At 46.9% G+C, this 23,858-nt stretch overlaps 1 long non-coding RNA gene across 1 annotated transcript; it reads right to left on the bottom strand.

Moving 5' to 3' along the window:
• Window positions 1–1,151: 1,151 nt before the first annotated feature.
• LOC140588282 (uncharacterized) lies at window positions 1,152–6,962 on the bottom strand. Its single transcript, XR_011989632.1, has 5 exons — window positions 6,033–6,962; window positions 5,305–5,480; window positions 3,453–5,146; window positions 2,859–3,056; window positions 1,152–1,690 (listed from the first exon to the last, which is right to left on the bottom strand). It is a non-coding gene; the product is annotated as an uncharacterized lncRNA (long non-coding RNA).
• Window positions 6,963–23,858: the final 16,896 nt, after the last annotated feature.

Genomic DNA, 23,858 nt, shown 5'->3' with positions numbered 1-23,858 from the left:
CCCCCCCCCCCCCACAAAGACATGAAGCAGGATATAATCCCCAACCCTGCAGATGTGAGGTAACAATGCTACACACTGAGCCTCTGTGTCTCCCCTTTCCAGTTTCCATCGGTATCAGGGTGTCCTGTAAGTGGATCTGCTGTAGCTCTGTCAGGTCACATTGGTTTGGGATTATTGATACTAATAAATAAAACAACTATTAACTAATCAGCTTTATGGGGGCCTCAAGTCATTATCTTCCCCCTCAGCACATGCAGTGAGTCCCAGCTGCAGCAGTGCAATCACTGTTCAGTCTGACTGAGGGAAGTATTTTTGCAGCTCTGTATCACTGTCTGAACACAGCACCACTATACCCGCTCGTTAACCCCGTGTGGATTCCTCGTGTTTATCAGTTGTTATTTTGGCTTGACAATGTACTTGCTGAAATGAGCATTAGTTGGCTAAAGTTTTAGCTTTTTATATGTAAGACAATTTAGTTATTTTCATTATAAAGGGGGGGGGGGACTTCACCTATGGAAAAGAAAAATGTGATTCAGTGTCACAAAAACAATATTGTACAGGTAATTGGTTTTACACATTTGAAATATTTGTTCTTGTGGAAAAATTTGACGTTTCCCTTTCCTGTCCCCTGATCAGAAATGGGGTCAGTCCCACCCCCTCACAGCTGCCCCAGTCCAGCCTGTTTTAAACTCTCAGCCGTTGGAGCGAAACTCATATTTGCATAAACTGAGCAGGACGGTTCTGCTGCCCCCAGAATAGAGCAGGCAAATGTCTCCCAGTCCCCCTGGGGTTACAGTGAGGTGGGGGCTTAGCCCATAGATTGTGACATATTTCTTGAGACCATATACTCTCTATTTTAAGTGGGTTTAATTTCAAATGTGTTCTATCCATTTTATATATGAGCCCATGATGTGTTTTGCAAAACTGTTATAGAGGAACTGCTCAGTATGAACCTTTTCAAACATAAATTAAAAGTTCCTCAATGTATTAATATTTTATTTTCCACATATATTAGGTGAGATTTTGTATTTCTAACACAAGATTTGTATTCAGACTTACAAAATCTAGATTGAAAGGTTCAGGATCATGTTCTGTGTCATGATGGTATCACCATGTGCATGTTAAAATAACCAGTTATGATGATGGTCAGATTATCAGACAACATAAAATCTTTATTTATATATGCAACATTCAGGAATAAAACACACAAGATAATACAAGGAGACACCAAAACTAATAAAATATCAGTAAAGATATTCACTCATGGATCAAGCAAAGCACAATATATATTCAGTTAGTAAATCTGAAGCGTGTAGCACAGCACAGTAAAAACACAGTAATCAGCCGCTCAACACAGGTGAAGCTGAGCTCATCTACTCTGAACAGTCGCCCCCCCTCAGCATTTGAGTGACAGGAGCCTGGCAGCCCTGATGGGCCTCACAGACCACTGAGCCCGCCTTCTTCCACTCGTCCGCAGTGAGGCTCAGGCTGCTGCTCCAGCTGTAGAGGCCGTCCTTCTGCAGGAGCCCGCGGCTCGTCTCCGAGTATTTGCTGTTACCGTCCACCTTCCAGCTCAGCTTCCAGTCGAAGGGGTAGCCCTTGTTGGCCAGACACATCAGGGTGGCCGTGTTCTTGCTGGACACCTCCACAGTGGAGGGGGGCAGGACCGTCAGGATGGGGGCTCTATCATCTAGGTGGCACCAAAGAGGCTTTAGGTTAGAGTCCAATGCAATTTTTTTAAAAATAACATTAAAAAATTCATCATAACATGATTACTGTAAAATCTACAATATATTCTGTTTGATATATTATTTACAGTGTGGAGGGCAATGGTGTAATGATCACATGCAGAGAATTCGTGCAACATTATTTTCCACACCACGATCAGTTTAATTCATTTTTTGAAAAAAGGTTTTTTAGTGTATATATATATATATATATATATATATATATATATATATATATATATATATATATATATATATATATATATATATTTTTTTTTTTTTTAAACAAATGTATACAATACACGAATGGAACAATGTGGGCGAAGTATATCACAATTGCTCGTATTAGTTTCGATTTATTATTACAATTAAATGTATCTATTCCTCATACCTTCCTGACCCTTTATCGATACAATTAGACAGTAACCGAAATAACATATCAACATACTGTATAGCCTACCCAGTCTGTTCACTAATATAACACAGCAAAGAAACATCACCGCAAACATTAATTATAAACTACAAAAGTAGTGTATACGGAAATTTACGAGAAAAATTATACAATTTTTATTGTCAGTTTAGGTTTGCATTTACTTCCGAATAAGATCCATTTGTCACAAACCCCTTAATTGGCCGGTAAACGCAACAGACACGACTGATCCGAATCCTATAAAATTATAATAAAAAAAACCATATTCATATAATATAACACAGCCTACGTCCTGCTATAGTAACATTTTCTGTCAGTTTTCTGTCACCTGTATGGAAAGCAAGATCGGGGAAAGTTAAAAAGAGAATTTCCCAAAGGGGATTAATTAATTAACTATTCTGTTTAATTCTATTCTCAATACGCTGAAAGATTAAGGTGCTGTTTACACAACATTACGATTATTAGGCTAACATATTAAGAAATAATAGGTCTGCGATACCTTATCTGAGCTAATCGGGTGAAAGATGGATGAAGAAGTATACATTTTTCATATGCATCGCGCGATTCACTTAAAACACCACTTATCGCTTACCTTGATCTTCACGATAAAATCAGAGCATCTTAGCATTTACAGTAATAAAGTTTGTATGGATTGCAATGATTTCTATTTGCATATCATAGATTAAAAGCTGGATACTTACTGCCAATAAGCCCAATATCCAGTCTGGTCCCGCCGCCGAAAGTCCACCACAGTGACTGAATCTGATTGACACGCCGTACAAAAACCTCCCAGCGCTACAGCCGCGTTTCTCCTCGTAGTTATACATTAATGGACGATTACTCTGCAGCTATTAACACCCGCAATTAAGAAGAAACAAGTTGCAGGTATGTTTCTCTCCCTGTTAATTGATGAAAAACTGATTTATAACACTAACTGTAAAAATCAGCATTGTTTAGAAAAATAACATTAAATTCTATCTGCAATTCTGTTAAAACGAATACAGTTAAACAGTGAAGTTAGTGGTTTTCCGGAATTCCTTCGTGATGTCGTTTAAACTGATGTTTTCAACTTACGTTGTTTGCTTATAATAAGCCTATATGTTATCAGAATTTACATTCAACAGACAGAAACCACAAATCTTTAGAATTATTGGGTAACCAAATGTCAAATAACAGCATCCTTTACGTAAACCTACTGTAACCAGACAGAGAATTTGCATAGAAACGACATTGTGCTGCACAATATTGGCAGCACGTGTTTTTCTGGCTCAGACGGCAGCCTTGTGGTTTCTCACCTCAGTGGTTGTGGGTTCAGTTCCCAGCCCTGTCTCTGTGCGTCTTCATATTCTCTTTGTATTGATGTGGGTTTCTCATAGTAATCCATCCCCTAGTTGAAATACATGCATTTAGGAAACCTGGTGTCTTTAATTTGACTGTAGTGTGTGTCCTCTGATGGACCAGCGTCCCATCCATGGTGTATCTGCCCAGCGCCCTGTGCTTCCTGAGAGGCTCCATGCTTACTGTGGTCCTGTACTGGATGGGGGGGCTTTATTACCCATCAGCCCCGGTCACTGGCTGCCGCCGCACAGAAACTCACACACACAACAGTTATCTGGGCAGTATGATGGTGCAGTGGTCAGCACTGCTTCCTCTCACCCCTGGGACTCGGGTTTGAGTGTCTGCCTTGGCTCCATGTGTGTGAAGTTTGCATGTTCTCTCTGAGTTGTGGGATTTTCTAAAAAGTCCCAAACCGTGCTGAGGTGACCTGGAGGTACCGAATTACCCATCGGTGTGAATGGTGTGTGGTTGTGCCCTGTGATGGGATATTCCCTGCCTTGTGCCCGTAACCTCTGGGACAGGCTCTTAACCTCCTGAATAGGACAAGTGGTTACAGAAAATAGATAGAGGGATGGATTATTCTGCGCGTCTTAATGGTGAAATTTGATATTTCCCTTATAGCTCAGTAAAATTGTGTGATCAAGTTAATCCTCTCAATAATGATCTTCAACCTGGATCTGACTGACGATATCCATCCATTTTCCAAACTACTTATCCTACTGGGTTGCAGGGGGTCCGTAGCCTATCCCAGAAGCTACGGGCATAAGGCAAGGAACAATCCAGGTCGGGGGTTCAGCCCATTGCAGGGCTCACTCACACACCATTCATTCACAAAACCCAGAGGAAACCCCACGATGACATGAGGAGAACATGCAAACTGATATGACTAGAACCATTCATTGTTTTTTTCAGAATTATAATTGTTCATTCTCATTTCAATTTCACTGCATAGGTAATAACAGTGGATGTGACAGAGAAAATTTATACAACATGGGGGGGACATGCAAGCCCCCCCACAAAGAACAGAGGCAGGATATGAAACCCAACCCTGCAGGTGTGAGGTAACAGTGTTACACACTGAGTCTCTGTGTCTCCGCTTTCCAGTCACCAGCTGTATCAGGGTGTAAGTGGATCTGCTGTATCTCTGTCAGGTCACGTTGGTTTGGGATTATTGATACTAATAAATAAAACAACTATTAACTAATCGGCTTTATGGGGTCCTCAAGTCCTGACGTTGCGTCTCAGCACCTGCAGTGAGTCCCAGCTGCAGCAGTGCAGTCACTGTGCAGTCTGACTGAGGGAGGTTTTTGTACGGCTCTGTATCACTGTGTGAACACACCACCTCCATGTTCACACTGACAGTAATAATCTCCTGCATCTCCAGCCTGGACTCCACTGATGGTCAGAGTGAAGTCAGTACTAGATCCACTGCCAGTGAATCGAGACGGAATCCCAGAGTTACGGGTACTTGCATAATAGATCAAAAGTTTAGGAGCTTCTCCATGTTTCTGCTGGTACCAGGCCATGCGAGGAATAGAGGTCCCAGCATCGAGCACTGGGCTGCTGGTTTTACAGTTTATAGTGACTGTCTGTCCTGAGGAAGCTGATATCAGCTCTGGAGTCTGAGTCACAGTCACTTGTCCTCTGGATTCTGAAAATACACACAAAATAAAAACATATGAACAACTGAATTAACATACAAAATTACCACACTAAGAATCTTCAGACATTTAAATGTTTAGAAAAATTCACAGTTCATCAAGAAATGTGTTGCAAAAAGACAAGCTTGTCAGACTTGTTCTGTTTTACCGTGAGTGAGGATGAAAAGCAAGATGCTGAGGCTGATCAAAGTCATGTTTGTTTGGAGTCTGTTGTGATGAAGGGCAGCTGTCAGTCATGAAGTGTTAAACCTCCTGGAATATAAACCCTCCCAGAGCACTGAGGCATGAGATGAAATGCAAAATATCTTCTGACTGACATCATAACTGCAGAGGAAACATGAGGCGTTTATAAATCATGGGAAAAAAACTTCTTTATACACAAAAAAGGCAAATCTTTTCATGGTCTATAGTCCTTGTTATATATTGTCACATATGTTTATAATCATTTTAACTGTTCATTGTTTTAAATTGATTCAGTCAGTCATAGATATAAACATACCAGAACTGTAGGCAAAATGGAGGTAAGACACGAACAAGCTGAACAAATGCATTAAAAGTGAAGGCACTCTGTGATGAAATGTCAGTCTCTGCTTTAATATAATAGCAGACCTTCACAGATCTTTTAAGGCTGAATGGACGATACCAACTGTGTGTAGAATGATTGTTGTGTGACTCACACTGTAAGATGTCTTTTTCAGATTGAAGACTCTTGATCATGAGCATTAATACCAAGTTGTTGCAGATTGTTCTCCAAAATAGTTGCTTTCATTTTATTAAATGCACATTAATAGAGCTGCTGTCACACCCTGCTCCGTACGATCCCGATGTGTGCCACGCCCCCCTCATTACCTCGTGTTCTTCCCTGATGGATCTCACCTGTTGCTCGTTTCCCTCAGCTTGTCTAGTAGTGATGGGATTTATGGCTCTTTGAGGGGATCCGGATCTTGGCGATCCGTTCCTTTCAAAGAGCCGTTCAAAAGAACGGCTCTTTTGGCTCTTTTTAAATATTTAGTCAGTTTTAAGAAGCCAGCTTGGGGGCATCTCAGTTTATCCTGGAAATAATCACTGGGAGGAATGATGAGGTGAGATTTGTAGTCAAATAATTAAAACTCAGATATCACACACCAATATTTGAGTTTGAATTATTCTGAAATATTGATTATTACCTCATTTGTCATGTGTGTACTATATTCCATATGGTTGCACAACATCCCTCTGCTTAGACAGTGACATCACTATTTTGGATTTACCTTTAGTACAAAGTGTGTGTATGTGTAAAGCTACGTTGACTTATGTTATTCATACAATACCTACTCACAAATAAACATCAAAAACAAAGCCGGCTGCAATGAATTTCTGTGCAAAACAGCTTTTACTACAAACACTTCCACACAATGTGGAAGTGAAGGATGCGTGCACAACTATCATCATGCTGTTAGGCAGTAGCACCCCTGCGCTGGGTGCGCCCCTCCCCCTATAACTGTTCTGTCTCGCGGAGGAGCTAATTTGTGTGCATCTGTGTGAAACACGCATAGGAAAAAAAGAACGACAGAAAGAACGGCTCCCCTCCAGCCGCGACTCGGCTCCCATCGTTCATGTTTATGAGCCGTTCAAAAGAATCGGTTCGTTCGCGAACGTCACAACTCTATTGTCTAGTGTATTTAGTCCTTGTCAGAGTCAGTCATCCCCAGATCAGTCATTGTTGTATTGTCGAGTATTGTCCGTCTGTCGTGCAATAAACCCACGTATACCCGAGGTTCTGGCTGCCATTCGCCTGCTTCCCTGCTCGCCGTCTCCGAGCGTGACAGAATGACTGATCTCCCCGAAAGCACGAAGCAGCAGTCCGAGCACCACCGGCTCGGACTGCTGCAAGCCTTCGTGTACTGGCAATCCCAGCCCGAGGTCCAGGAAGACCCGGTAGCCCTGGAGCTGGCTAGCCGGGGCCGGGACCTGCTCCAGAAAGAGCGCCCGTCGGGGCAGAACTACCCGCTAACCAAAGCCCGGAAATGCCTCCGTCGGCTACAGCGCCGGCTCCCCGAGCGAGGGGAGAAGCAGCAGGAGGAGACTCCATCGCTCTTCCTGGGAGCCTGCTCTCTCCTCCCCGCCTGGGATGACACCGCCGCTACCAGCCTGGCCAGCTTCCACCCGGAGAAGCCGCCTCCTTTGGAGGCTTACTTTTACCGGCCGGCGCGCCTGGGTCTAGGCGGGATACGCGCCGTGTGGGACGCTGTTCCCCGGGTGCCCAAAGCCCTTAAAGGGACAGCGCCAACGCGCTCGGCACCCCTCCTGCCTGCTCCGGACCTGGCTGATCCGGATCTGCCCGCGGCACCGCCTGCTGCAGCTGCCGCCGATCTGCCCGCGGCACCGCCTGCTGCAGCTGCCGCCGATCTGCCCGCGGCACCGCCTGCTGCAGCTGCCGCCGATCTGCCCGCGGCACCGCCGGCTGCTGATGCCGCCGCTCTGCCCGCGGCACCGCCTGCTGCCGCCGCCGTTCTGCCCGCGGCTGCACTGCCTGCTGCCGCCGCCGATCTGCCTGCAGCACCGCCTGACCCGCCTGTCCAGCCTGACTCGCCTGTCCTGCTTGACCCGCCTGTCCTGCCTGCTCTGCCTGCAGTCCCTGCAGCTGCCACCACTCTGGCTGCGGCACCCGCCGCGGTGCCCCCGGCTGGCCGCGAGATGGCGGCACCCGCCGCGGTTGCACCCCCTGCTGGTCGCGTGCTGGCGGCGCCCGCCGAGGCGCCCCCTGCTGACCGGACGCCCGAGGTGCCTGCCCAGGCGGCCCCTGCTGGTCGCACGCCTGCAGCTACCACCGCTACGCCTACGGTGCCCGCCGAGGCGCCCCCTGCTGGCCACGTGATGGTGGCGCCCGCTGCGACGCCCCCTGCTGGCCACGTGATGGTGGCGCCTGCTGCGACGCCCCCTGCTGGCTGCGTGCTGGCGGTGCCCGCTGCGGCGCCCCCTGCTGGCCAAGTGACTGCGGCGCCCGCCGAGGCGCCCCCTGCTGGCCGCACACCCAAGGTGCCCTTCGAGGTGCCCCTTGCTGGCCATGTGACGGCGGCGCCTGTCCTGCCGGCACCTGAACTGCCTGTCTCGCCTGTCCTGCCGGCACCTGAACTGCCTGTCTCGCCTGTCCTGCCGGCACCTGAACTGCCTGTCTCGCCTGTCCTGCCGGCTCTTGACCTGCCCGTTTCGCCTGTCCTGCCGGCTCTTGACCTGCCCGTTTCGCCTGTCCTGCCGGCTCTTAAATTGCCCGTCTCGCCTGTCCTGCCGGCGCCTGAACTGCCTGAGGTGGCTGCGGTTGCGCCCCCTGCTGGCCGTGTGATGGCGGCGCCCGCTGTGGCGCTCCCTGCTGGTCGCGTGCTGGCGGCGCCCCCTGCTGACCGGACACCCGAGGCGCCTGCCCAGGTGGCCCCTGCTGGCCGCACGATGGTTACCTGCTGCGCCGCCCCCTGTTGGCCACGTGCTGGTGGTGCCTGCTGCGGCGCCCCCTGTTGGCCACGTGCTGGTGGTGCCGCCTGCTGCGGCGCCCCCTGTTGGCCACGTGCTGGTGGTGCCTGCAGCTGCGTCTGAGGTCCCGGTGCCGCCTCCGCCTGCACCCACGCCCACCGAGGCGCCCCCTGCTGGACACATGCCCGCGGCCCTGCCTGAGGCCGCCTCTCCCGTCCTGCCCGCGGCCCTGCCTGAGGCCGCCTCTCCCGTCCTGCCCGCGGCCCTGCCTGAGGCCCTGACTCCCTCGTCATTACCCCGTCAAGGCCGACGCCCCCCAGGACCCCGCCTCTCCGTCTCCAGCAAGGGGCGGGGACATAGGCGTAGGGCCCGGGTCCCGCCCGCCCTGCCCCCTGGCTCGCCCGTTCGGCCCCTGGCTGTGGCTCGGTGGCTGCCTGTGGGTCCTCCGGCTCGGGGTCGGCGGTCCCCTCCGGGCCCCCCCCTGGATCCTCGGTGCCGGTCCTCGGTCCCGCCTCCGGGTCCATGTCGGCCGCCTCCGGGCCCCCCTGCTCCGGCTGAGCGTCGGACGGCGCCTTCGCCGGCTCCGGCTGCGCCTCCGCCTGCCGCGGCTTCCCCCTCCTGCCTGCCTTCACTGGTGTTCCCTCCTGCTCCCTCCGTGTCCCCTCCGTCACTCCCTCGTCCCGTTCCCTTGGCCCCTGGGTGGTCCCCTCCTGCTCCCTCCTCCCTCTCCCCTGCGGCCCCTCCGGCCGCTACCCGTCGCCCACCTGGGCTCCCTCGTGCTCCCCTTTTTCCTCCTCCCTTTCCCTTTGTCCCGCCTGTTTCTGCTCCTCGTCCCTTTGTTCCTCCTCCGTTCACTCCTGTCCCTTTTGTTCCGCCTTTCTCCCCTTCTGTGTCTCCCTTCTTGGTTTGTCTGTCCGCGTTCCCCGTCCTTTGTCGGGTCCTGTCTTTCTTTTCGTCCTTGTTCCTGTTCTGTGTCTCTGTCTTGTTTCCGGTTCCCCGTTGATGTTTTTGCGTTTTGTTTTCCAGGTCCTGTTTTCCCGGTTCGTCTCGTCCGTCGCCTCTCCTCTGGCACGCCTGGTGTGCGCGCCTTTGGGGGGGGGTTCTGTCACACCCTGCTCCGTACGATCCCGATGTGTGCCACGCCCCCCTCATTACCTCGTGTTCTTCCCTGATGGATCTCACCTGTTGCTCGTTTCCCTCAGCTTGTCTAGTGTATTTAGTCCTTGTCAGAGTCAGTCATCCCCAGATCAGTCATTGTTGTATTGTCGAGTATTGTCCGTCTGTCGTGCAATAAACCCACGTATACCCGAGGTTCTGGCTGCCATTCGCCTGCTTCCCTGCTCGCCGTCTCCGAGCGTGACAGCTGCTTTGGCAAGGATGACGCAGGTTGAGCAGTGTTATACAGGATTAGCCCTTTATCACTGTCTGGTGGTAGAGGTGTGACCACTGCGATGCATCCAATGAGAACGCAGAAAAAATATGTTCTCCGGAGTCTTTAATCAAGAGCTTAACAATGCTCGGAACTTTCTATATATCTATATGTATATTTCTGCGTGTATGTGTGTGTGGTTCTGAAAGTAAAAATAAGAAAAATAGAATAGGAATATAAATGTTATCTATATACAGATTCCAGTATCAAATAAACAGTTCTACCTTCACCGTTATCTTACGGTAACTTAAGCCGCCATCCCGCAAGCTGAATTAACAAGCATCTATAAATGGTAATACACAACGTAATATAAATAAAACTTGCTGGGATAAATAAGTAGGTAAATATAGACCGTCTATAATAAACATAGGCATCGCATGACATTCAAGGTAAACGCAACCTAAATCTAAGTAACAAATCATCAAAATAGAACGTTCGCCGCATCAAAGGGCTCATTTACCATTAATGGTATATGGTATCCCGACATAAAACACTCTCGTATAATGCACATATATGAACTTACGGGTATCTGAACGCACACAACAAAATATACCCAGCACGGTATATCTCCCTTCCTTCTCCGATCTAACTAAACCCACGCTCTAGACGAAGAAAGAAAAACATGGCGGGGGGTAATGTCCAGCTTACGCTTGCCTCAGTCCGATTCCCCATTTGTCCCGTATCTCCGTAAGTCGTCCAATGACAGCAGGAACTGGGCGGGACTCGCAGGTTGCATGCTGAGCGGAATAAGCGGACTAAACCCGCAGCCCTTCAGCACAGCCGCCCCCAAATTTGCATTGTCAAATTTGTCTAATTCAGAAGGGGCTGCCCTGGTCTGAAGATGTGTCTGGAATAGCGGGGAGATGGATAAGTCGAGCAACGGGCCTGGTGTAAGTTTTATCCTTCACTTGAACATCTGCTGCTCGAACTCGTCCGTCTACTCCTGGGATGATCTTGGTAACACGGCCGACTGGCCAGAGTGCTCTTGGCAGGTGCGGGTCCACTATCAAAACTACTGCACCCAACTGCAGTTGGGGGGCATCCCTTTGCCACTTAGAACGAATCTGAAGAGCAGGGAGATAATATTTAATAAAATGTGCCCAAAATTGATCTGCAAGAACCTGTGAGTGCCTCCAGCGACGGCGGCTTATGAGCTCGGTTTCGGTGTACACTGCCTGAGGCAAGGACGGGTCAAGCCGCCCCATCAGCAGAAGGTTTGGGGTAACTGGGTCAGGATCAGCAATATCGGTTGATACGTATCCCAGTGGCTTGGAATTTAGAATCCCTTCCACTTCCACTAGAACCGTTCTTAGGACCTCTTCTGTAACTGTTTGGGCTTGTACAGTGGCATATAATGCGGCCTTGACCGACCTGATCTCTCGTTCCCAGACCCCTCCAAAGTGAGGTGCACCGGGGGGATTGAATCGGAAACTGATTTGATGCTTAGCTAATTGCTGTTGTAGTAGTGGGTGCAATGACTGAAATGCCTCTTGGAGCTCTTTCTCACCTCCTTTAAAGTTTGTACCCTGATCCGATAAGAGCTCTGCTGGTTTTCCTCTTCGGGCAATAAATCGGCGGAGGCCCATTAAGAATGAGTCGGTGTCCAAGTTAGATAGGATATCTACATGGACAGCCTTTGTGGTCAGGCATTTGAACAACACCCCCCATCGTTTCTCATTGCGCCTCCCGATCCGTACCCTGAAGGGCCCAAAGCAGTCCACGCCTGTTGAAAAAAACGGGGGCTTCAACAGCCGCAGCCGGGCAGGGGGTAGGTCTGCCATCTTGGGCACAGATGGGCTTGCTCGCCATCTCTGACAGTCGGGACAAGAATGCTGATGCCGCTTAACGGCCTCTCGTCCATGTAAGATCCAGTATTTTCGCCGAAGCTCCGCAAAAAGACGTTCTGCGCCTGGATGCTTAAGGCTTTTGTCAGTGTCCTGGATTATCAACTTAGTGACTTTGTGGGCTGGATCTAGTACTATTGGGTGAATGGCATCTCGTTCAAGCTCATCACTGCGGCGGAGCCTACCTCCTACACGGATTAATCGCACTGATAGGTCATATTCCGGTGCTAGCGTGACCAGCCGACTAGTAGAGGATACCAGTTTCCCTGCTGCCAGGTAGTTGTAGTCATCCTTGAAGCTGTCTAATTGAGCTTGCCTAAGAATGTCTCTCTCTGCTGCTTGATAGTCTTCAGCAGAAGGACTAGGCTGCTCACCTACCGCCCCATGGCGGGATAAGGCGACTTCCTCAACCAGCCCTCTGAAGGAGGAAAACTGTTCATAGTCTGGCAATGGGGGGTTAGTAGCCACCTCCGTTAAACCACAAAAAATGGGTTTCCGTAGTTCGGAGGAATCTCCCTGACCTCCAGCATCTGGTTTGGTGGGCCAAAGTCCTGGAGAATGCGTTAGAAAGGCGGGTCCGTCACGCCAACGGTTTCCTCCTGCCAGGTCCCTCAAGGTCTTCCCCCGGGTTATGTCGTCTGCTGGGTTACTGGCCGAGTCAACATAACGCCAGGCTCTAGCATCGGTCAGCTCCTGGATTTCTGACACTCTGGTGCCGACAAACACCTTAAACTGGCACGAATCCGACTGGAGCCAGGTGAGCACTGTCGTAGAATCAGTCCAGAGAATCACATCCTGTATGGTTATGGTAAGTTCCTTCAATAGAAGTGCTGCTAACTGGCTGCCCGTCAATGCAGCGCACAGCTCTAATCGGGGTATTGATAGCTGACGCTTGGGGGCCACCCTAGATCGAGAAGTCAGGAATGCCACTTCCACCTGTCCCTGGGTACCTTCAGTCCGTAAGTAAGCAACGGAGCCATATGCCCGCTCCGAAGCATCACAGAAGATATGTATGGTTTGGTGACTACTGGAACAGTCGATTGCAGGGCTTACATAACAACGAGGCAAGGTTACCTGTGGGAGATGCTGTAGCTCTTCTATCCATGCCGACCATGCCTGAAGAGCATCCTCTGGCAGGGATGGGTCGTCCCATTCTCTCTGTTTACTCCACAGGTTCTGCACCAAAGTCTTGGCCCTAGTGGTAAAGGGGGTAAGGAAGCCTAAAGGGTCATACAGACTGGCCAGCACTCTGTATATATTTCTCATAGTCGGGGTGGGATATTCCACCAGGCGGCATTTGTATCCCAGGGTGTCAGAATGACATGACCAGCGAAGACCCAGGGTTTGCTCTTGGGGATCCACCCCTGCCCCATTAAGCCACAGCACACTGCTGTCTGACCTTGATTCCTCTGGCAAGTGACTAATGACTTCCGGCGTGTTACTAGCCCACTGACGAAGATCAAACCCTCCTGCAGCTAGCACCGTTTGCAACTGATCGACTAAGTGTTTGGCTATATCTTTGGAAGGCAGGCTCCTCAGGCAGTTGTCCACATAGAAGCAGCGTTCCACTGCCATCCGGAGATTTTCCCCTGGCTGAGTGTGGTCAAACACGTGCTTCTGGAGAGCAAATGTAGCACAGCAGGGGCTACAGGTGGTCCCAAAAGGGAGAACCTGCCACTCGTATATACTGGGTGGGTCTTCTTTCTGTAGGTTCCTCCATAGAAAACGCAGAAGAGGCTTGTCCTCGGGGAGTAGCCTCACTTGATGGAACATGCCTTTGATATCACTGCTGAAGGCTACAGAATGTTCCCGGAATCTCAGCAGGACACCTAACAGACTTGAGGTTAAGGTCGGGCCAGGCAGAAGCAGGTCATTAAGGTTATTGCCCTGGTAGGTGAAGGAACAATTAAAGACTATCCGATTTTTCTCATTGTGACTCACAATATGGTGGGGTATGTACCAGGACTCACCGGTTTGGTCCAGCTCGTCCTCCGAGACTTTAACGACATATCCCGCTTGCTCCAACTTGTGCATTTCGTCACAATAGGCGGCTGCTTTCTTTGGCTCTTTAAGCAAGCGTCTTTCTGTGCTACGGAGATGTGCTAGCACAGCTTCCTTCGGTGCCTTGAGTTCGGGCATGTTCCTGACCCATAACAATGGGGTGACATAACGCAGGACTCCTTCCACTTCTACCCGTGCTGTTTTTTCCTCCAGCAACCTCATCGCTTCTTGGTCTTGTTTGGATCGGGTAACAAGCTTCTCACTCCTGTAAGGCAACACATCCAGTTGCCAGAGTCTTTCAACATGTTGCATTAAATCCACAGATGGTGTTGAGGTGGATACATGTAAGCACTGCGTGGGCTGGAGCTGCTGCTGAATGAGCTTGGTAGGTCCCTGGAGGGTCCAACCCAGCCTAGTCTTTACTGCGGCTGGTCCCCCGGGTGGTCCTAACTGCACAGGCTCCACTGGTGTAATCAAGTGGGGGTAGTCGGACCCAATCAACACCAGAGGGTGGGCATTTTTGAATGCTTGAAGTGGCAACCCCCGTAAGTGCCTGTATTTCCTTTGCAGCGATTTAACGGCATAAGTGTGTTCCGCTAGGCCCAATTGCTCAGCAGTAAATGCGCCCTGGATTCTGAAAGTCTTCTGGGGTTGACCAGCAGGGGATATAGTAAATGTGACTGATGTACCATGAATAACTCTAATGTCCTGACGTACTGTTCTCAGAGCGAGATCCTCAGGCTTACCTTGAAGCTTAAGGGAATGGGCAGCAGCAGGAAGTAGGATTGTGCGCTCCGAACCATCGTCAAGGATAGCATAAGTCTCCAAACTGTGTTCGCCATTGCGCAGTATCACTTTACTGACCTTCAACAGCACTTGGCTACAACCTGCTCGCCTATCTAGATAGAGGATATCGCTAGCAGAGCTGACAAGACAGGTGGTGTTCCTTTGATCTGGCCTTGTGTTGAGCTCATGGAGCGCCTCGAGGTGTTTCCCATTACATTGCTTACAGATCATCTTCAAACGACACTGTGCGGCTTGATGGGAGCGACCACAACGCCAACATCTCCTGTTATTCTTCACCCAGGTGGTCTTCTGATCTACGGTGAGTTGACTGAAGTTCCCACACTGGTTCAGATAATGTAGCGAGTTAACACAGTAGGGACAATATGCTATGCCTTTGTCTTGTTGCTTACTGCTGCTAGCCGAAGGGGAATCAGCGGCAGAGGTGCTCACCGCCTGTGGTGCTCCATGAAGTATAGTTGCAGTCCGTTTAGGTTTAAATGGCCTGTGCTTATCCCTTTTGATGTCTCCATCACCCCTTCCATCAGCCTGGGCAAAATCATATCCACTCTCTTGTATCCTTATTTCGTACTCTAGCCAATCTGCAAAGTTCAGGAGGGTGGGAATACGGACATGTTGTGGATATAGATATCTCTTAAATTCAGCCCGCATGTCCTGTGGAAGCTTGGACAACAGCCGAGTGACGTGGGAGCCGCACTGGAGCTCGATGTGCCCACTTTCTCCCAGCTGGTCAAGCATGGCTACCAATGCCCTCACTTTCAGAGCAAACCCTTTAAATCCACTAGCATCACTACTGCGGATATTGGGAGCGTCCATCAGTTCAGCAATTCGCCTCAAGGCCAGTTGATGAGGTTGCCCATAATGCTCTGTGAGAGAGGTGTTTAAATAGGGTTTAAATAGGGTTGTTTAGATGGTGTTTAAATAGGGTTGCTTGGAGTTCATGTATGAGTCGGCAATGAGAAGTGCTTCCTCAAACTTGATGTGATCTACTAGAATTTGGTATTTAAACCTCTCCGTTGCATCTTCAGGCAGGATGTTATCAAGGGCTATTTTCAGTCTTGCAAATTCTCTTGGGTCCCCCTTCGTGAAATATGGGATTGTGGGCTTAGGGCCCCGATAAACCTTTTCTCGGTGGTGCTCTGGGGCAATAGGCACATGTTTAGGGGATACTGCCTCATAACTGTATTGTGACTCTAATTCGGAGCCACCCTCTGGTTCACAATAGACTGGGGTTAGATACTGCCTCTCGTATGGCATTGGCTGCGGTGCCCTCCCCAATCGTCTGAGGCAGGCAGTCAGCTCCTCCACCAAACCTTGTGGTACTTCAGTGGTCGGTGATGGCTGAAGCGCATCAGGTACCACTGGAGGAGGCGGCAGCGGCCACTCGGCATCCTCCTCTGCCCACCTGCCTTGCCCTTTAGTCGGCTCGTGTACCACCGTTCGATGGCTCTCTCGTTCCTGGTGTGATGGCTGAGAATAAGGGGCGTGTAACACAGAGGGTACTGGCTGTTGACTGATGAGGGTGGGCGGTGGGGTATGGACACTGAGCTGTCTCTGCATCTGCATCATAGTTAGTTGAAGTCTATGGTTATCCTGCCGGAGTTGCTCAATTGCTTCTAAGGTCTCAGGGGAGGCCTCTGTTCCTGGTTTGTGCTGCGGAGGAGGAGTGCTATCATGCAGCGGTCCTCCATAAACTGATTGGCTGACTGGCGGCGGGCAAAACCGAGGTACGGGACTGCACGGCTCATACTGCTGCTGATACTCGAGTGGGGTCATCTCGGCTGCCCTCTCCGTATCCTGGTAAACTTCTGGCATTCTAGCAGCATGGCGCATCGAGCGCATTGGGGAGCGAGGTCTGTCATAGGCTGGGAGAGCGACATCGTAATCATCGAATCTAGCTGGCGGGCGTATGTACCGCCTGGGCCGGGCACTAGTAGGCTGGGCTTCCCCACGAGGCTGATCGGAGAACATTTTCTAAACTTCCACAGTAGCCACCTCAATCCGGCTCGAAGGACCAAAAATTGTTATACAGGATTAGCCCTTTATCACTGTCTGGTGGTAGAGGTGTGACCGCTGCGATGCATCCAATGAGAACGCAGAAAAAATATGTTCTCCGGAGTCTTTAATCAAGAGCTTAACAATGCTCGGAACTTGTATATTTCTGCGTGTATGTGTGTGTGGTTCTGAAAGTAAAAATAAGAAAAATAGAATAGGAATATAAATGTTATATATATACAGATTCCAGTATCAAATAAACAGTTCTACCTTCACCGTTATCTTACGGTAACTTAAGCCGCCATCCCGCAAGCTGAATTAACAAGCATCTATAAATGGTAATACACAACGTAATATAAATAAAACTTGCTGGGATAAATAAGTAGGTAAATATAGACCGTCTATAATAAACATAGGCATCGCATGACATTCAAGGTAAACGCAACCTAAATCTAAGTAACAAATCATCAAAATAGAACGTTCGCCGCATCAAAGGGCTCATTTACCATTAATGGTATATGGTATCCCGACATAAAACACTCTCGTATAATGCACATATATGAACTTACGGGTATCTGAACGCACACAACAAAATATACCCAGCACGGTATATCTCCCTTCCTTCTCCGATCTAACTAAACCCACGCTCTAGACGAAGAAAGAAAAACATGGCGGGGGGTAATGTCCAGCTTACGCTTGCCTCAGTCCGATTCCCCATTTGTCCCGTATCTCCGTAAGTCGTCCAATGACAGCAGGAACTGGGCGGGACTCGCAGGTTGCATGCTGAGCGGAATAAGCGGACTAAACCCGCAGCCCTTCAGCACAAGCAGTTACCATCAGTTCTTATCTGTTGATTGAGTCATTGATTTTCCACATATTACCCTTAAGAAACTGATGTCTGTTGTAAATGTGAAACAGAATAGAAAATATTACTCTATTTACTCAGTTGGCTGGGTTTTCTAAAGCAAGGCTGAGACCCTGGAGAGTCACAGTATCTGCAGTTTTCTGGGTCTGAATCTGCCCATCCAACAGCAGTTACCACATGATCTGTATCAGTTCTTAATAATCTTATCTGATGATGATGGTTCTTAGAGTGGAGATGGTAAAAATCAATGCATACACACTGGCTTATTATGTCATAAAGATACAGCCAATCAGTTTGTCTGATGATATTTTAAGATTATATACACTTATATGTACAGTACCAATCTATGTTTCAACACACCTGCCCACAGAAAGTTTATTTGAACTCTTGTTTTACATTTTAGAATGATTATAAAGACATCAAAGCTATAAAATGATGTATATGGAATTATGCACTGACAAAAAAGTATAAAAAAAAAATAATAATAATAATAATAATTTGTTGTGGAGGGTAGGCAGCTCCGTCGGTTGGGACTGAGAAGGTTGCTAGTTCAGATCCCTGGATCTGCAGAGTGATCCCACCATTGGGCCCTTGAACAAGGCCCTTAACTGCAAAAGCTCCAGGCACTGGCTGACCCTACTGTCTCCTCTACGCCATTTTCATGAGGTGGCCTCCTGGGAAGCTTTTCCAGCTGTCCTTTTCCTTCACTCTCTAGTCAAACTCCTCAAAAACCATTTCTACTGGGTTAAGGTTATGTGATGCAACACTATCACTCTGTTTTGTAGGCGGCTTGGTGTGTCCACATTTTTGACTGGTTCTGTATATACTTAATTGTAAATGTAGTGGATTCCATAAGGGATACTATCACAAAGATGACTGATATAAATCTGATATAAATCTGTTACCAGCTGCCCCTACAGAGACTGTCAGTCTCAAACCCAGTACAGCTTCAGTCCTGTAGCCCTGACGTCTGTCCTTTGTGGTCCCTGTCCTTCCTGTCTTTCTCCCATGCATTTCTCTCCTAGGGAATGAATGAAATTGCATCATAAATTACACACTTAGGTGTCGTGTTTTGGTTTGTCTTATCTATGATTTAATGTTTTTTTGCATAATTGGAGACATTATCTAGGCTGAGACAAAACTTCATTGGTATAATATTGGCATTTAATGTGTTAGGTATTTCAAAGTGAATAGCCTTGTTTCTACCATCAATAATTTTACAAGGCTTATGTTGTATTGCAGACGCTTGGAATTTCTTTGTAAATGTTCTTCTGCTTCCCTCTAGTGGTTGTAGGTGGTGTCACCAGTTTTATTAGGAGTTAAATGAAAAATAAAATAAAACTGTTATTTACTTGCCATTTGCAGCATTACATCAGCATTGGAATGCTTTGGTTTTTGCATATCCCATCATGCTCTGCATTAACACAAACTCACATAGACGTGAAGGTGAAGCTGGGGTTCGAGTGCAGGGTCAGCCATTTATCCAGTGTGCCTGGAGCATTATTTTGTGTGGGGGGGGGGGTTACAAACTCATAGTATGAAACAGCTACTCAGTATTAACCTATTTAGATCTAAATTAGAAGTCCCTCAATGTACAGACTCCTCTTTCCATATAATGGACAGGAAAGATTTTGTACTTTTGACACAAGAACTGGAACGTGCTTATATTCAGAATTTTTTATTCTTCATAGGTATTGGAAGGTTCGTTGTCACAGTGTCAACAATATTAAGGGGAAGCCCTTATTGGCCAGGCACATCAGGGTGACTGTGTTCTTGCTGGACACCTCCACACTGGAGGGGGGCAGGACTGTCAGGGTGGGGGCTTTGTTAGCTAGAGGGCATCAAAGAGACTTTAGGTCACAGTACAGGGCAAACTTTAAATACTGTATAACAATACATGCTAAGTGCAGTATGACATAGTGAAGTGAATTTATGACTATAAATATTTCTGTATGATATGACAGTTTCTAGCTGTCTAACTGATGTAGTGGAGACTCTGACAGTAATAATCTCCTGCATCTTCAGCCTGGACTCCTCTGATGGTCAGAGTGAAGTCAGACCGATAGTCACAATGCTGACAGTGAATTGTTCTGGAGATCCTAACTCACAGCTTCACACATCGAATGCAGCAGCCCTCCATGAGTTCCTTATATTCCATTGAACAGACCGGGGTGCATAAACAACATGTCACTCCAGAAAAGATACTACAAAACCAGCATCTTCATTTAATTGTTTAGTACAAGATTTAAACATTTCAAAATCTAACCATCATTTCACATTGTTTAGTTCAGGGGTCTCCAACTCCGGTCCTGGAGAGCTACCATCCAGTAGGTTTTCTATCATACCCGGCGTCTGATGAGCCACACCTGTTCTCAGGTAAATACCAGGAGCAGGTGTGGCTCATCAGAAGCCAAGTGGGACAGAAAACCTACTGGATAGTAGCTCTCCAGGACCGGAGTTGGAGACCCCTGGTTTAGTTGGTCTGTTTCGTTTGTTCACCCATTTGGACTTTCAGGTACTTTCAGCTCAGCCAACCACTTCATCCATGTCTGTGTATGTTGACCTTCTCCTCATGCCAGCCATGTTTCTCCTTACACAAAGTTCTTCTTTCATTCTACTGGTACAATGGCTAGTGCCAAAAATCCAAGAGGATCAGCTGAATTCCACACCCTGTGATGGGCTTGTCCATCTTTATGCACACATGACACCCAGCATCATCAGATTTATGCTATCATTTAAATCCAAGTCTCTGTTTTCAGTGGCCCTGACTTCTGACCAAATTGCTTTACAGTGTGCTTACCTGTTATATTAGGGAACAATGTCAAAATACCTCTCACATATACTATATCTGTCATTTTCACTGCCACTGAAAATTTGTGAGAGACATTAGTATTGTATTATTTATTAAACTGATAAACAAAAGTTATCGATACAAATTCCAGTCCTTTATGTTCAATTTTTCCTCATAAGTCATCAATTATGGAGCTAAATTAGGGCCAAAAGTTTCGTTAATTTGAAAAAAAAAATCTGAAACTGAAAGTTCAAGTTTTGCTGTTGAACTTTAAAAAGTACAACGATGTATTCAAACTAGAAAGACGTGTTTGAACGTTTTTTTTGGCTTAAAAATTATTTTGATTCGGTGCTGGATTTTTTTAAATTAAATGTTTTTTCATGTTTCACTTTAATATATATTTCAATATTTTAGGTCTTATTTTTTTCAGTTGCAGATTTTTTGTTTTCAGATTCAGGTTATTTTTTTTTCAGTTTCAAGTCTTTTTTTTTCCTTAAAAGGAAAGCTGCTTTATGAATCGGTGTTCTAATAAACACCACCTGAACAACACACCATCCTCAACTAGCATGATAGTCCTATCCTGACACGTCACCAATATGTTGAGGTAAAATTGAGTTTTATTTTATATTTTATTATATTAAGAGAGGGGCGATTAAAAGTACGGTAAATAGCTTACGTAGCACGATTTATGTATACCGCTGGAGTAAAACGTGGGCACAATTTTTAGTTGAGTTTTTGTTAAAAAGGTAGGAAACATGTCTTACCTGCAACAGGTGCTCCACGTGAATCGGATGCCATCTTCAACAACTTCCCCACGGATAGCCACTGCAGTGTATATATTACACTGTATATGCCGATGGCACGGAGGCCGTCCATTACGTCACTACGTTAGGCTGTCACTCATCATTCCACGCCCCTCTCAGCTGACACCCCACCCCTACGCCCATGGTCGCCAGGGTAGCGGTTTTCCCGCACAATTGGGCTATTTTAGAAAAGGAGTTGCGGGAAAAAATACGGAGTTGCGGGTTGCGGTTTTTTGGGCTACATTTATAATGTACCGGGGCCGCAAAAAAATAAATAAAATAAAATAATTGTGGACAAAGATAAAATGGAACCTTTTATTACTGGGTGTTGATCCCCGGGAATGAATACTTGGCAACAAACATGTGCTTTTGACATCACAAATCAAGCATCATCATCACGTCACTCCATGAGAGCGTTGTAGTCAGAAGCGTCGGTTCGGTTGTCTGTGGATGAACAAGCAGCATTCTAAAATGTCAGGTAAATGGGGAAAGTATGGAAAGAAGTATCGCAAAGAATGGGAGACAGAGAAAGGATTAAAGGAGTGGATTCGAAGTGTTCCAAATGATGATAGAAAAGCGTTCTGCAAATATTGCAAATGTGAAGTAAGAGCTCACCACGGTGATCTGGTAGCTCATGCTGCGACTGAGAAACATAAAAAAAAATGCGGCTCCTTTCTCAAATGATATTAAGAATTTGGGTAAGACAAAAGGCCAATACTTTAAACTTAAACTTATATAAATTTATTTTAAGGCCCTTTGTGGGAATCCAGCCGTTGTCTAATCTGATTGGACACTGAAAAATTGGGCTAGTTTTCATTCCATTTGGGCGGATTTTGAGTTGTCATTGGGCTGGAAATATTTCTGGGACCTGGCAACCCTGCCTACGCCAAATCAGTCCCAAAAGTCCGAAACTGAAAAGGAGATCCGAATCCGAAAAAAAAGATTTGAAACTGGAAAAAAAAACCTGAATCTGAAAACAAAAAATCTGCAACTGGAAAAAAAAAGACCTAAAATATTGAAATATATATTAAAGTGAAACATGAAAATAAAACATTTATTTAAAAAAATCCAGCACTGAATCAAAATAATTTTTAAGCCAAAAAAAACTTTCAAACACGTCTTTTTAGTTTGAATACATCGTTGTACTTTTTAAAGTTCAACAGCAAAACTTGAACTTTCAGTTTCAGATTTTTTTTTTAAATTAACGAAACTTTTGGCCCTAATTTAGCTCCATAATAAATGACAACAATGAAATGTGCAGGAAAATCGCTTTATTTGTATCTCCTGAACAACAATGATTTTGCAGATATGAGGTTTTCTTATGCAGCCTGTGGCACTAGGCAGGATAATGTTTTATTTATTTATTGTTGGTATGTTGCTAATCAGCAGCTGACACATGTTGGGCTACCAGGGGTCCTGATATTAGGCATATGTGAGGACAGCTGGGGTCCTGAGAACAGGCATATGTGAGGACAGCTGGGGTCCTGAGAACAGGCATATGTGCAGACACCCGGGGTCCTCAGGGAGTCTTTGTTTCATTTGTTTTAAGCTAGTTGTACATGTGTGTAGCGGTGTTTCTGGTGTGGGGTTTTGTATTGAGCACTGGTCACGCAAAGCACTGGGGGGTAAATGGACCAGCACAGACTGAGACGCTAACGTAACCTGGTTGCTCAAGGGAGGGTGTGATTATCTTTGAGCGTAGCTGCCATGCCAACTAACCTTGGTATTCTTAAGGCTGCACCAGACTGAGGTACTTTGCTGCTAGCTGCTGTTTCTGTACCACAATAGTTATTAATGTTTGTGTATGTGCTCGCTGGGCTGCTGCTCCAGATTTTAGCAGTATTTTAGTGATTGCTGCAGATGGCATCAGCTAAACTTTTCTGCTGATTATTGGCACACAAATAAGATGTTCAAAGCACTGTCCTCTTCAAATGATACATGAAAAACTAACAGCACATCAAAATGATCTTGCAAAAATGCGATAGACACCAGTCAGGCAATAACTTTGAAATATCATTCCAGTTGGTTTGATCCCATTGAACTCCTACAGAACTAACGATGCATATAAATGTGCTGAATAATGATGCATCAGTCAATGACAGATCACATATACAAAAGTGATTCTGCAAGGTTATATTGTACTGCAGCTGAAAAATTCATATTGCCTAGAGACGTCCTAGCCATTGTAACATCACAGCACAGCTCATTACTCATGTGCTTGTTGTGATGCTGGTATAAGCAAACCTACTGCGCTGCCAATCATATAAAAGTATAGCACATACAATAACATAAAGTACATATTACTATACTGTACTTTTACAGTGAAATGGTTCATTCCCCTGTGTAGTCAGTCTTTTACACTGCAGGGCCCTGAAGTTTCATCAAAAGTTTGGAGTGAGATTGCATTTGTTGGGGGCGAAACGTGTCTCACGGTCAATGCGTCAGACTCCAAAGCCTTGCATTGGTTTGAGCTCCTCTGGGGGACTTTAGTGTAACTTCCCCCTCAGCACCTGCAGTGAGTCCCAGCTGCAGCAGTGCAGTTACTGTGCAGTCTGACTGAGGGAGGTTTTTGTACGGCTCTGTATCACAGTGTGAACGGACCACCACCATGGTGACTCTGACAGTAATAATCTCCTACATCTTCAGCCTGGACTCCACTGATGGTCAGAGTGAAGTCAGTACTAGATCCAATGCCAGTGAATCGAGACGGAATCCCAGAGTTA

The sequence above is a fragment of the Paramormyrops kingsleyae genome, chromosome 3 (genome assembly GCF_048594095.1).
Source record: "Paramormyrops kingsleyae isolate MSU_618 chromosome 3, PKINGS_0.4, whole genome shotgun sequence".
Taxonomy (NCBI): Eukaryota; Metazoa; Chordata; class Actinopteri; order Osteoglossiformes; family Mormyridae; genus Paramormyrops; species Paramormyrops kingsleyae.
This window is presented reverse-complemented; position numbering and strand designations above follow the sequence as displayed.